Source organism: Gymnoscopelus microlampas (assembly GCF_963454915.1).
Source record: "Gymnoscopelus microlampas genome assembly, chromosome: 1".
NCBI classification, from domain to species: domain Eukaryota; kingdom Metazoa; phylum Chordata; class Actinopteri; order Myctophiformes; family Myctophidae; genus Gymnoscopelus; species Gymnoscopelus microlampas.
Window position 1 is genome coordinate 35,957,651 of NC_139962.1, and position 15,000 is coordinate 35,972,650.

Genomic DNA, 15,000 nt, shown 5'->3' on the forward strand with positions numbered 1-15,000 from the left:
CTAAATGAATTGCATATTAATCAAATAATCAGATTAATCGATTAGGAAAAATAATTGAGATGCAGCACTATGTGCAACATTGACACATTATTACCGTGTATACATTTATTCCTCCATTAGGAACTTATGTTATGATACTTATGATTACATTAATCTCTACAACATGTACTGTAAATGAATAAACAGGGGCAGTAGCAATGACTACAAAAAGGCCTCAATCATGGAAAGAAGAAAACAGAGCTGGTTATAAACATTATGAATTAGAGAACACTATGGGTTGATAACAAAAATCTGAATGTTACAGTAGTGTATTTTAAGCCATACAAAGAGATTTATAGAGCTGTGCTTGTTTAGATATTTGCCATCTCCTTTAAATAATATACAATTATATATATATATATATATATCCACATTAATGCACAACATACAGTACAGTACATTGCCATGGTATGCTTTTCATGGCAATTGTATATTAGGCTCCCATGATATGCTCTGATGAGGTGCTTTCCACAGGCTAGTTAGCACCGTTGCTGAGAGGAAAATGGGGGCGATTTTTCTCTCCTTCCCTCCTTACCCTGTCTCTTCTCTTCTCCTTTCCTCTCCTGTCTCCCTTAGTCCTCAGGCCCTCCTCTACACGGCCGCTCTGTTGCCAGATAATAGCCTGTTTGCCCATTTGCCAAATCAGACACTGTTTTGCCGGACTTGGGGGCTAGAACAGTTGGGGGCAATTCCAATTCATCAGAGGCAGAGGTGGAGGTGTGTGTGTGTGTGTGTGTGTGTGTGTGTGTGTGTGTGTGTGTGCGTGCGTGCGTGCGTGCGTGCGTGCGTGCGTGCGTGCGTGCGTGCGTGCGTGCGTGCGTGCGTGCGTGCGCGTGCGTGTGCTCCTGTTAATGTGTATGTTGGGGGAGACGAGGTCATTGGAGCGGTGGGATTGTGGGACATTAAATGAGAGTAGGTAGGTTTAGTCTGGCACACTGGCTCTGGCTGGAGAAGGATATAGGAGAACATTATTTCTGTCTGGTCTAAGCACACAGCAATACTCTGCATCGCCCTCCCTCTCCCTTCTCTCTCCCTCTCTCCCTCTCTCTCTCTCTCTCTCTCTCTCTGTCTTTCTGCAGTATTCCCTAGCCGCGGGTGGTCACCAGAGACCAGAGTGGGGCTGATTTATTCTCCCGCTCCCTCTCTCCTGTCCTCTGCCTGACTGCCTCCACAATGGAGAAATTTCCCCTCTCTCTCTCTCTCTCTGTCTCTCTCTCTCTCTCCGTCCCCCCTCACAGCAACAGCAGTACTAAGCGAAGGCAGGGAGTTGCAGGGGAATAAGAATAGGAGGATAACATTACAACATCTAACTACCTAAGACACTGTCTGCTCTGTACTGTTCTGACACCAAATACCAAACACTGACCCCAAACCCAAACACCAACCAACCCTGCCCATCACTCACTCCTCACAACTCCCTCTCTTCTCTTTCTGCATGCATTGGACGGTCATTGTACAGGACACAGAGATAGGGTACATTAACTGTACATGTCCTTTACAGGATAATTAAAAAATCATGGTCAAACACTCTATTGCCATTTAACTTCAGTTCACAAGTTGTAATTCCAAAACTGCACACATCAGCCTAAAGTCCAACGGACAAAGTACATCAAGTACAGAGGCCAGGTTTGGACTTTATGACTTTATTAGTTGTACACAATGCATTGCGACACATTAGTGAGCTTGTTCTAAACCACTATTTCCCAAACAGTGGGTTGGGACCCATTTGTGGGTTGCGGACCCATTTTTATGGGTTGCGGTTGAATATACGTTTTCGTTTTCTACAATTAGTTTTTCATTATTATTATTTGAATTAATTATTATTCAAAATATGATAATAATACAAATTATTATTATTATTATTACGATTTTATTACGATTGTATTAAATATTAATATAAGATATTTCCCAAAAATAAATGCTTTTAAATCATTCATTTAAAACAAACCAAAAAAATCTTAAAAAAAATAAGAAATTCTAAAATATTCCAAAAATAAGAAAAAAAACTGCTTCTGCAGTTGCAAGAAGCACTATACTGTACATTTAAAAATAGAGCAGCATAACAGACATGAGGCGTTTCATTTCAAATACAGGAAGTGGCAACACTGAGCCAGTGTATTGTAGGCAGTGGCCAATTATTTGTTAGATATGACCGTTTCCTCTATGCAAACTCCCACTTATTGTTAATAAACTTTTAAACTAGCCTTTTAAATTTAAAAATGCATTTGTAATGCGGGCAGACTGCCACCATTATATTAACAAACAAATATGGTATTTGTGATTTCCACAAAATGACACATCCAGTGATCATCCTGTGATCCAAATCCTTTTACAGAATGCATAGTAATTTACATCACTCAACAATAAACAGATAAGACCTATAGAATAAAATACAAGCATATTTTTTTCTTCCAATAGAAATTGCAATATTTTACATTTCATTTAGTTAATCTTCACCATACATTGACTTTATATAGCCTAGTAGATTATGCAATCATGGCTGAAGTAGCAATGCTCCATCTCTTATAGTGGAGTAATGGTCAGTGGTGGACCGGTACACCATATAACTAGTTCATTGCTAGCGATTGTTTCGACTGATTGATTGATTGTAAAATATCCCTGTTATGTCCTTGTAGTCGACCGTGTATTTGGAAGGATCTTACTGTACCCATGGCAACCTCTTGCAGAGCAGCGAGTGTACAAGGTAACTCACACAAGTATAATTGTCACGTGATCCGTGGTGGAAAAAGTACTCAAATGTTTTACTTAAGTAAAAGTATCAATACTGCAATGTAGAAGTACTCCGTTCAGGAATTCAGTACAAAAGTATTGGTATAAAAATGTACTTAAAGTACCAAAAGTAAAAGTACTAAAATGTTTTAAAATAGCAGATCTACAAGCTCACAACGCGTTGCGGTGCGACGCGTTGTGAGCTTGTAGATCGGCTATTTTCAAATAGCCTATGTATGAAATAGGGCTAAAGTGGTTAATGTTTGTTTTATAACGTAATCATTTATAACTGCAAAGTAACTAGTAAGTAAAGTTTTTAAATAATTGTGGAAAGTGCAATATTTGCCACCGAGATGTAATGGAGTAGAAGTAAAAGTATAGACAATTGGAAATACTCCGGTAAAGTAAAAGTACCTCAAAATTGTACTTAAGTACAGTACTTGAGTACATGTACCGGTACTTAGTTACTTTACACCACTGCACATGATGCCGGCTTGGTTCACAGTCGGAGGACTCTCTGGCGGTGATGCCTTATAGCCACATGTTTGGGCAATGTGCTATGGTGGCACGGTGACACTCGTTAGACCAGCCGGTGTTGGCCTAATTGCCAGTGGGATGAAATGATCCTCGAGTGGCTGACAGGTGAGAAGCAGCTCAACCATGACCGCTGAGAGATTTCTCCAGTGGCCAGTGCGTGTGCTGGATGGGGGTGATGGGTTTATAACTTACGTGGACACTCATATGTATGTGGACACATGTAAATGTGCACACAGACACAAATAGAAATACAAAACAAACAAAAAAACACACAATTTCTTGCACACACCTCTGTGGACATTTCATTATTGATATAATAATCATGTAAACTTTAAAGGAATGCATGCATGAAGGTACAGATGTGCCACTTCAAAACTTCACACGTTACTGTTCTTTCCCTGAATTTGCCCTGAAAAGGCATGTTTTCCTCCCTGTTCTGCCCTTAAAAACGCACTGTTTTGCCCCTGAAAAGAAGTTGTCACTACACACCCCCGTTTTTCCCTTCAACAGACATCCATATACATGAGAACAAAATAATGTGTGTTGAATTAGGTGTCAGACTCATTGTGAGGCGAAAGGTGATTTGAAGATGTCCTTGACCAGTTGCTCAAATTAGCAGTTAGCAGTGATCATCAAAATAATTAAGCATTTTAAATGCCCTTCTTTGTCCCTCTTATTGCCCTGGGAATCCCCTGAAAGTTTACTGTCTTGCCGATGGCAGGACATGTGAAGTTTTGAAATGGCACATCTGTATGTGCAGATACTGTACATACACACCCATACACACGCACACTCACATGCAAACCCACTACTACACAACTATATAAATCCGTCCTGTAATATCATTCTACTTTATATATTTTAAGGTAGTCTCCTTTACCCTTAAAGGCTCATGTAGTACAATCAAGTCTTGAAGCCAATTAGCTGCCTCGAAGGCACTGGTTCTCAAATTGGGGTCCGGGGACCCCCAGGGATCCTTGAGGGGGTTCCAGGGGGTCCCCAGCTAAATTGGTTAACATAGCATCAAAATCAGTTCAAGTACTGTAACCCTATATATCAGGTCACGTGTTGCAACACAATGTGCTATTTTTTTTTTTAATCTCAATTCTTTAAAATTATGAATCTTGTATGGGGGGTCCCTGGCAAAAAACCTTTTCAGATGGGGGTCCGCGGGGAGGGGCCAAGACCCAGAGATTGAACGCACAGTCACCCGACCAGTAAGTCCACGTACTGTACTCCCAGTCCCATACCTATCCTCAGTGCAGCCTGTCCACTGGACACTTCTCACCAGTAAAACACTGGCACGCACACAGTATTGATTTTCATTTAGATAACTTAATGTTCACAGACAATTCTCGGCCCCTCAGTTACTGACGCCCCAGCTTGCAACTTAGATGTACGAGCTTGCCTCACTGTAATCTGCCTCCATTTCTCTTCTCTCTTTCTCTCTCTCTCTCTCTGTCTCTCCCATTCGCTTTCTTTCTCTGAGTGTTTTTTGGATTCATTTTTCCTAAACTTAACCGATTTGGAATGGGGAGGAAATAAATGGACAGCGGCTGCTGCATCAATCAATCAGGTTCCCTTGCAATTGCACACACACACACACACACACACACACACACACACACACACACACACACACACACACACACACACACACACACACACACACACACACACACACACACACACACGCAGCATGAACACATCCCCCACTGGCCGCTTTCCTTTTTCCACCCCCAACATCCCATTACCTCAGGGTTGTTGGCCAGTCAAACAAGAATAAAAATTGCACCCCAAACATCATATGTTAGGCTTGATTTGTCGAACCGAGAAGCCTGACAATTCCCAGAGACTTACATGACCCATGCCGGCGCTAAAAATCAGTCCTGTTATGGTGGCCACACGTCTATAAAGATTGTTCATTTGGTGTAAAACAGCTACCTGGACAGGGGCAGGGGGAGTGATGCAGAGAGTGTTGTAAATACACAGGATGATATACTGTAAGAGCTGCCGTGCCATAAGGCTGTATGCTAGGCTGACCCATGCTGCCGTGGAACCTTTTCCACCTCCGTCCCAGAACGTCCCAAAATAAAAACGTAACCGTCCCTGGGAAACAAACTGTATTTTAAATCCATTTAGAGACCCCATTATATATGCAAGTTTACATGAGCCGGCGTGGCGCTATAGCCGTTAGCTCCTGGGTTTAGGCAGAACTTATATCATTTTAATTCATTCATTAAAGTTAATCGCTTTTAATTCATTTAATTTTTCATTTATTTATTTTACTGGTGAAATATTCTTGGGCGATATTTTCTATTTTCATATTGTGATTTGTGGGCAAAAAAAAATCAAATTGCCCGGGGGCAACGCTGTAGGGGCCAGCGGGAAAAGGAGGGTGTCATAAGGTAAAGATTCACCATGCACGAGTGTTGGAGGTATTACGGTAATGACTGCAATAGACATTGCTTATGTTTTGAGACCTGTGGCTTGTAGACCACCCTGGACAAGACCTGGGATGTTGGTTGTCTAGGAAGTTGACAACCGGAAATGGTTGAATTTGGTGGAAGTACCGCCCAAGGAAATGACATTGATGCTTTACAAATCTGTTAACATTCTCTGTAAATGAAACGAGTGTTGTGATTGGTCAAAAAATATTGTTTCCCGGGGGAAACGGAAATCCTGTCCACTCAGGACTTCCTAAACACTCGCTGCTTTAGGTCGTGACCAGGCTCTTCTTTTCGCAGATGAGTGAGGCTGGGACCGAGGTTACTTGTAGACAGGGACGATTGTGTTTATTTGAGACAAGTTGACCTGTTCAGTGCAATGACAGAGTTATAAAGTAAATCTAGAGCAGGGGTCTTCAACAGGGGGTCCGGGACGCCTAGGGGGTCCTCAGAGTTACTACAGGGGTCCTCCAAGTCTTAATGTGATGGGGAACATTAGCCGAAAATAGCACAACGCCTCGCGCTGCGAGGAGAGTTGCTGTGGAGGGGAAAAGAGCAGACCAAGTACAGAGCCAACAGTCAAGTTGATTAAATATTGAGGGTTTAAAGGGTTATACCTAAAAATAGACATTAGCATGAATCCAACTATCTATGAAAAGTTTAATCTGCAACATAATTGTATACAATATGTAGGGGGGGTCCCTGCTTCATCTCTCTCCTAGCTAAGGGGTCCTTGGCCTGAAAAACGTTGAAGACCCCTGTTCTAGAGTAATAAAAATAAGATCATAAGTGTAAATAACCAAGGCCCGATCCTTCCATAGTTTAGGGGGAGTTGCATCACGTCAGGTCATGTTATTGAACTCCTTGAAAATGCCAGCGTGGACGACAGGCTTTAGTGTAAAAGAAAAACATAACCTCTTGTATCTGTTTTACTCAGATGCAAAAGGTGAAAACTAAGGATTGTATATTAGTTTTATCCATACTAGCTGTGACTTTGAGTACCTTGGAATGACTAGGATAGACGCGGCTACCGTGATCTCTGACTGAGTCTTGATCTTGGCCATAGTCGTTCCCCAAGTTAATCACAATCAAGCAGTCAGAGTGTCACGCACAATGAACATGTGTTACACTCGTGGGAGTGTGTGCTAAGCTGTTTTGCATGTCGCGCGTGGATCGTTATTAGCTGCGATATTGATTAATTGACGGTAGGGTCGGACACATGAGTGGGCATATGAATATATAATGACACGCTGTATATCTGCTTGACTGCTCCTGTCAGGGCACACCCTGGCATTGCGTTGATTTACTCAACTGTATATATCCTGCCCCCTCACTTTCTTACTCATTCTTTCATATTTGTTTCAGTTGTCCCCAGTGGAAAGGGATATCCTGAGATGAAAGAAGGCAAATCCCATACACTGAAGACTGTTATGCTGGGGCCATCACATGGCATGTTGGCTTACTGGCCAGTGCTGCTGCTGCCAATGGAACTTTGCACTGTTCACACATACACTCAGAAGTATCGGTAGCATATCAATATCGGCCGATATTCAGAGAAGAGTTTTTTCTTTTGTCAACATTTTTCCGATATTTGAGAGACAGCGAGATCCCAAACCGACCGATGTTGACCGATATTTCACAGATATTGATGCAATAACAATGTGACCATTAATGGCAATTTCAGCAATGAGCTCAATATAGATATAATACAAAATAATGTAATATATCGGTATTGGACGATTTGACCCGGCATATTATTGGATATTGGCTATCGGCCAAAATTTCAATATCGTTCAATATCTCTACTTCCTACATTAGTTCCTAACTTCCTGGTCTACTGGCCAATCACAGCAGGTCCTGTGACCAGGATGTTTGGAATTGTAACTGTGGTACATATCACGCTTGGTATCCCTGACATAATTTGACCCTTGGGAGGAAATAATTGGGGAACCCAATTATGCTTCGAAAGACGGAATGAAATAATGCAAAGCATTGCATTATTTCATTCCATCTTTCTAAGCATATACTTTTATTCTTTACTTTTTCACACATAAAAAAAAACACCCACCCACGCAAACACACACACACACACACACACACACACACACACACACACACACACACACACACACACACACACACACACACACACACACACACACACACACACACACACACACACAGAAACACACACCAAAGCATCATGTCACCTCGTGTTCTATCGTCTTTCACAATGATCCCCTCCCTAGGACTTTAACCTAGTCAAACTGTGAGAACCCAGAAAGAGGCAGAGGGAGAAAGGCTTTGATGAAAGAAAGGTGAAGTATGTAGGCAGATTAAGTCGACATGAATGAGATGTGATAGACCACTGGCACTTTGACGCAGAAAAAAAGGGCGTTGTAGCCATCTAGATCCACCTCCAGGACGCTGCACGTCAAAACACAGGCAAAGAAAGACAGGGGGGAGGACAGAGAGATAGGGGGGTTCCTACTGGACGGGAGTTTGACAGACAGGTGAGCTAAGTGAACCCTCTTGGGAATAAGAACATAACCATGCACCCTGCTGGGAACTGTCTCTTCTGATCGGAGGATGGGATGGACGAGTGATTGGATCAGTGTCTGTTTAACTCACTCTCAGGGCTCAAGTTTGATGGCAGTTAACTGGTGGACGAATTCCATGCAGGCTCTAAGAAAATATATCGTTATAGGTTATCGCTGAGAATACCAAGTTTGAGGAGCCGCCTCTACAAATGGAATGCATATGAAGGAAGTCAAGAATGCTTTGAATATGTTGTATGTTTGGTTCACATACAGTAATACAAACATATAATAATAATTAGACCCATTTCATCCACAGGGGAAATTCTGTTTTCAGCTTCACCCAGATGAGTGCTGCCCACAGTGGAGCACGGGGGGGAGCAGTTAGGCGTTAACTGTATTGCTCAGGGACACCTCGACACATTGGCGGGGCTGGGAATCAAACCTAGGACCTTCAGCTTCCCAGGAGGGCTCTCTTTCCATTCAGCTATGGACTCCCATATAGGCCCACAGTATATATACTGTTTGAACTAACACAGGGGTCAATCATTAATAATGAGATGAGTCAACTGGAGGAAGTAAATATAGGTAACCATTGTAGTTTGCAGAAAATGAGAAGATATGGTTGTGAATTTCTCTCATAAAAAGTAGTTAATGTGAAAATACCACTGGCATTTAGTCACATCACTAATCTCCACTGCAGAAAACCAGGTATCAAACCTTTTCCCATGAGAGAGCCTTCCACCTTATAGACCTATGAAAGGTAGGGTAAGTGACATTTTTTGGTGAAAACAAATAGTTTTCTGTTCAAAGTTTAGAGCACTATATATAGAGCGTGTGTTTGGTAGCAGGTGTTTCCCTGTCTCTCCAGCTCTTTAATACACATTTTAGGTGACAAAATTTCAGCCAATCAGGAGAGAGTATTTATCAGCTTCATTTTTAAAATTGTTCCAGTTCCAATTTTGTTGAATTTTTTTTTGTGTCATCACTTCCAATTTCACGTGTTCAATCTGACTGAGTTCTCTATTCTGATTGGATAAAATTGGTATCCCGCCCTGAACATTTATTTTCTGTTTATTTAGAGCTGGAGAGACTCCTATTACTGAACAAACACTATATAGCAATGATTACTATCAGAATATAGAGATATTTAACACTTATTTTAACCAAATAAAATCACTTACCCTACCTTTAAATCGTAAACTGACAAAATGAGTGTGCCCTTCATTTTCCCACACTTCCTTCCAACTTGACTTCCCATTTTTATTAGACTGGTGGGGATTCCACCATAGCGCAGCATGCATAAGTTCAACTACAGGGTTACGACCTCGGTGATGTGCTGCTGTGCCTGCCGTCTAGTGCCTGCTGTTTAGCGCCAGTTTTACCGATTCCCCTGCTGTGTGCCAAACTTTTGAATCCATCAATTGCTTTGCCGATACACATGAACTTTACTGTCCTCAAACTAGAGGCCTCATTGAAGGAACATTTTGTTAAAGGACTGGTCTAGGGACCAGTCTAGTGACTGTCTAAACAGTGGGGTGTAGGCTCAAAGAAGAACATGTCACTACAGTTCCCAAGTTTGAAAAATGTAGTATTTGTAAAGACATTCTGTTGTTGTAGTTTTGCCACGTTGCATTTATTGTTCTTAATACATTTGTATTATAATTAATTATACTTACTGTAACACCCAGAATGTTTCCTTTTTCCATTCATAAATTCATATTCATGGAAAGGGAAGGAGACAAGGAGACAAAGGCATAAAAAAAGCCTCCACAGCCTCCTGTTTGGGGATTAAGTTCGTTTGTCACCTCTTCAGCTATAGTGGCGTATTTCAGACATGTGACTGTAGTGTCAGGTACAGGAGTGGTAGGGGACATTCTTAACTTCATGATGGAATACGAACCTGAATAAGCTTTTAGCTACCATGTAATGCAGTTCTAAACAATGTGTGTGTGTGTGTGTGTGTGTGTGTGTGTGTGTGTGTGTGTGTGTGTGTGTGTGTGTGTGTGTGTGTGTGTGTGTGTGTGTGTGTGTGTGTGTGTGTGTGTGTGTGTGTGTGTGTGTGTGTGTGTGTGTGTGTGTGTGTGTGTGTGTGTGTGTGTGTGTGTGTGTGCGCTGTCATGTTCTTCTACATACTCCTTCCTCATACTGTGATGGGCTTTCACACCCTGGTAGATTCACTGGTGTTAACATGATTTAGCTGGCAGGATGTGCATCTGTTTCGTTGTGCATGTGAGAGAGAGAGAGAGAGAGAGAGAGAGAGAGAGAGAGAGAGAGAGAGAGAGAGAGAGAGAGAGAGAGAGAGAGAGACATAGCAGAATAGGAGTCATGCCACTCCACATGAAAAAGTTTCACGGGTCTAACTGGTCTATAATGGTTGCCTTAATTTATTTCCATATAATTATTTTGTTCGTTTTTGCAATGTATTCCTTGCAATGTGATGACAGCTGATGCACGGTGAGCCACAGCTAGCTTCCTACTATAGGGAGGCAAAGAGAGGAGCAGCTAACTAAGCTCTGCCTTAGCATTGCGCGGCGTGGCACAATTAAGACTGAGCGCTTGCAGAGTCTACCGCTTTAAACACATTACTCTTAAAGAATGCTAAACAAACCAGAGACATCTCTGACAGCGAAACATTATCCCCCCAGTTACAATTAATTACCCACACGTCTTCCCTGTGCATGTCATTTACATATCTTAACAAAGGCAAGGGGGATCCGCTAGAGGCAGGAATACAGGTTAGTTAGGAAGGCTGGCGAGCAGGGGAGGGGGTTAGAGGATCGCTGCACGACACATGCAGTGATCTTACTGATAAAAAACAAATGAATGCAGATCATCCGCTGATACCACACTAAGATAGATGACTTGGGAGATTGTGCATCCCCCCCCAAAAAAAAGAACAACAACTTAATTTCCATGTTTCTTTTAGATACATGTAGATATGGTGCATCTTTCTTTCTACTTTTGCTGATATACAATACTAACTGCTTTTCGTTCCTGTTTGTGTCGAAGTATGCGCACCACGCGCATGCTTTTGCGCACATGCGCATATGGCATGCTTGCATATCTGTATGGACGTCTCTACGCAAACAGGAAAGTCATATCTGAGTTGAAACACGAATGTGCTTGTCTGCGCGCGCGCGTGTGTGTGTGTGTGTGTGTGTGTGTGTTTGTGTTTTGGTGTTTTCCTTTTTTCCCCTCTCGCTCTCTTCCTCCTCCATTATTTTCGCCTCTCGTTCCGTTCTGTCTCTCATTTATAACAGAGAGAGGGAGGCTGGAGATAAAAGAGGCGAGCAGGGAGACAGAGTGAGCGGTCACACTCTGTGATGCTATCTGCTACCCACAACGCACTGCAAGTGGACGCCTGACATGTTCTATACATCTTTCCACTCTGGCGCTCATTAAACAAATGCCTGTTGATGTATAGCTCTCAAGAAATGAATTTTTACCTCTGTGGGCTGGGGACCTGCTCTCCCCCTCTCTCTCTCCCACTCTCTCTCTATCTCTCACTCTCTCGTTCTTGCAACATGTTCCTCTTGGGCCCCTGGATACACACACATGAACAAACTGATGCATACATGCTTGTGTGTGCATACAGTACTGTACACACAAACACACACACACACGCGCGCACGCACACACACACACACACACACACACACACACACACACACACACACACACACACACACACACACACACACACACACACACACACACACACACACACACACACACACACACACACACACACACACACACACACACACTCACAAGCGAGATAACAAATGTGGTCATGAACAGACACAGATGCCCAGACACGCACACACTCACACACACCATGTGAGACCACATTATTTTCCTGCTCCAGTAGCAACTATTTTTTGTGTTTGTACCGCTATCACCTAAGTAGGATTACACTTTGACCTGGTCCTTGGGGGAGAGGTAGCTCCACTGTAAAATAAATAAATAAATAAAGCAGATATGATGGCTCCGCTGATATCTAATAATACACACTACACTTACACTCTTTGTTATTGCCAAAGCCTTCCACCTATGGCGTGTAAACAAATACCTCTTCCCCATACTGTTGATAAGGCACAGATAGATTAGAAATTGATTCATTTACTACCATTGCTATCTTCCATGCATTAGTACTTTCCTATTCTTGCACTGTCCACCATTTACTCCAAGCCTTAAATCAAAACCATGAGAATGGGCCAGTTGGAACTAGCCGGGTTGGAACATCCTTCCTGTACACATCTCCATAATGTCACTTCTGGTGTTGAAAGTCTCTCGTATCGGCTGAATATATCAATACGTGCACTGTTGCAACTTCTTGTAGGTGGCAATAATAAGAAATTAGTTTGGTATTCACACACCTCTCATTTATCTAAAGGGGTTGGGAGGGGGGCATTATTAACAGGCATCTGTATGGAGAAGGTTTAATTAAAGTTATAATTTCATTTTCATCCAATCAATGGCCATTCTAATAGGAATGTGTGGATGCCTCTGTAAAGGGGAGGCCAGGGCTTGATCTGCCATTTGTTGGAGAATTAAATGGGCTACGGAGGCTAATTAGGTTTACTCTGGAAATGAATGGGGAGGTGTATCTCTATCAATGCTGTGCCGTCACACAAAGCATATTCCAAAGGGGGGAAACAAAGGCTAGATATTTAAAAGGGGAATGCTGTTGAATTTCAGCCATATCTCTGACAAATAACAATTCATTTCTCATGTAGACTGAAATGGAGAGGGCTGATTGTTGATTGTTGATGCTGGACAAAATGTGAGGCTATACTGAGAATCAGCAATGAAATTATGAGTCAATGTCTAGAGATAAAGGTCTTCATTGGCTCAGAACACAGCATTACAGAACAATGAACTTGTTGGAAGGAAAAAGTCAACTTTGTAAGTTCTACAATTTATGAGTGCTTTCCAACTTACAGTACAAAGGGAGTTACATTTTCACAATTTCACAAATATCAAACTCTGAGTTTAATACGGTCAAATTCTAAAATGAAGCACCATTTGATCAATAAGTAAGTGAAATGTATAGCATATGATGCACCAGCTTTGAGAAGAACTCTAGTCACAAGCACAGTAGTGGCTGTGCAGGCCAACAGTCCACATGCATACTGTGAAAAGTATGAAAATAGTGAGACAAAGACAAAACATATCACTGAAACAGAAAATCTCAATAATGCAAGGAATAAAACAGTAATAACGATTGCCCAGGGCAAGTATTGTTTCTTAGACCGAAATCGATAACCTGTCAAATTCTGATTCCACATGTTGTTGACTAATACCGTACATTGTGTCTGATTTCATGTCTAGATAGTTATTCGTTTTTTGTTACAAATAATAATATTAGGCTAAACACATGATGTAATTTAGAAACAACAGCCAAACAAACTGCACACATTTAGCCCAAACATGGGCTACACACTATAGCACAACACATTAAATATTATCTTAATTATCTTCAATCTGAAAAATGAATGAATGAAAAGTAGCAAAAAGAATGGCCCAACCTCACCCTACGTAGCATTCTATGTTTAGCAGCTAGACAATCCATGCAATACCGTTTCACACAAGACTCCACTCATTCACAATGGCAATTGAAGACTGTGCCAGTTGAGTGACTACTTGACTACCTCGCCTGAATTTGCCATTTGATGTCCCCGGCTGCATTGCGGGGAAAAAAGCCACACTTCACACACATTTTGGTGACACTTGATTGAAGCAGTCCATTTAAGGTATGTACATACCCGCTGCTATGTGGACCTTCCGATGCCTAACCTCATGTACCTGCTGCTTTTTATGCTTTTTATGTGTATAAATGAACACATCTTTGATTTTTGGGTGACACTTGCTCTGCATCCCATGTCTATAATGCTTTATAAACATACTTAGGGTATAATGCCTTATAATCTACTTATAACGCTGTATAATAAGAACTCATAAAAACTCATCATGCTTTACAACAATAATCATAACACATAAAGCATTTTATAATGACTTATAAGGTCACATTATCCACAATGCTATATAATTGCTGGTCACTCACAGACCTTTTATTTTGGCCATGCAGGATCACATTATAATAATTATATAATGTAAATGTACTGTATCATAATCACTGTTTAATGCATTATAGTGTGATTATTGGTCACTATATGTTATCTTTGGGTGCTTTAAGTAAAATAAAATAAAAACATTCAATATATGCAAGAACAGCACAAAACATTTCTGTCTCCACCTACAGGAATGTAATTACTTTACTTGAATCGCCCAATGACCACATACAGTATAGTGACTTATAATCAAACTATAATATAATATAATATAACTAGAAAATGTGCTCCTCGGAGCACAAGTCTCCGCCAGCAGCAGGATTTTTGGTAAGGAATTTATTCCAAGATTGGAACTTTTTCTGCTAATATCTCCTGACTAAATGTTAGCTTGGCTGATGGCACTGATGTCACTTCGAAACATGCAAAGCAATGTTTCGAAGTGACTCACCTATTTATAGGTATGTATTTCGTCATGCGTCTCACTAGCCAATCAAAGCACACCCTTTCAACATATTGTCACGTGTCACGTGAAGCTTGACCAATGTTAGCTTGGACACACAGCGAAAAACGGAACGAAAACATACTCTCCGGCCTGGCGGAGACAGTAATAATAATATAACAGTGATTATAATA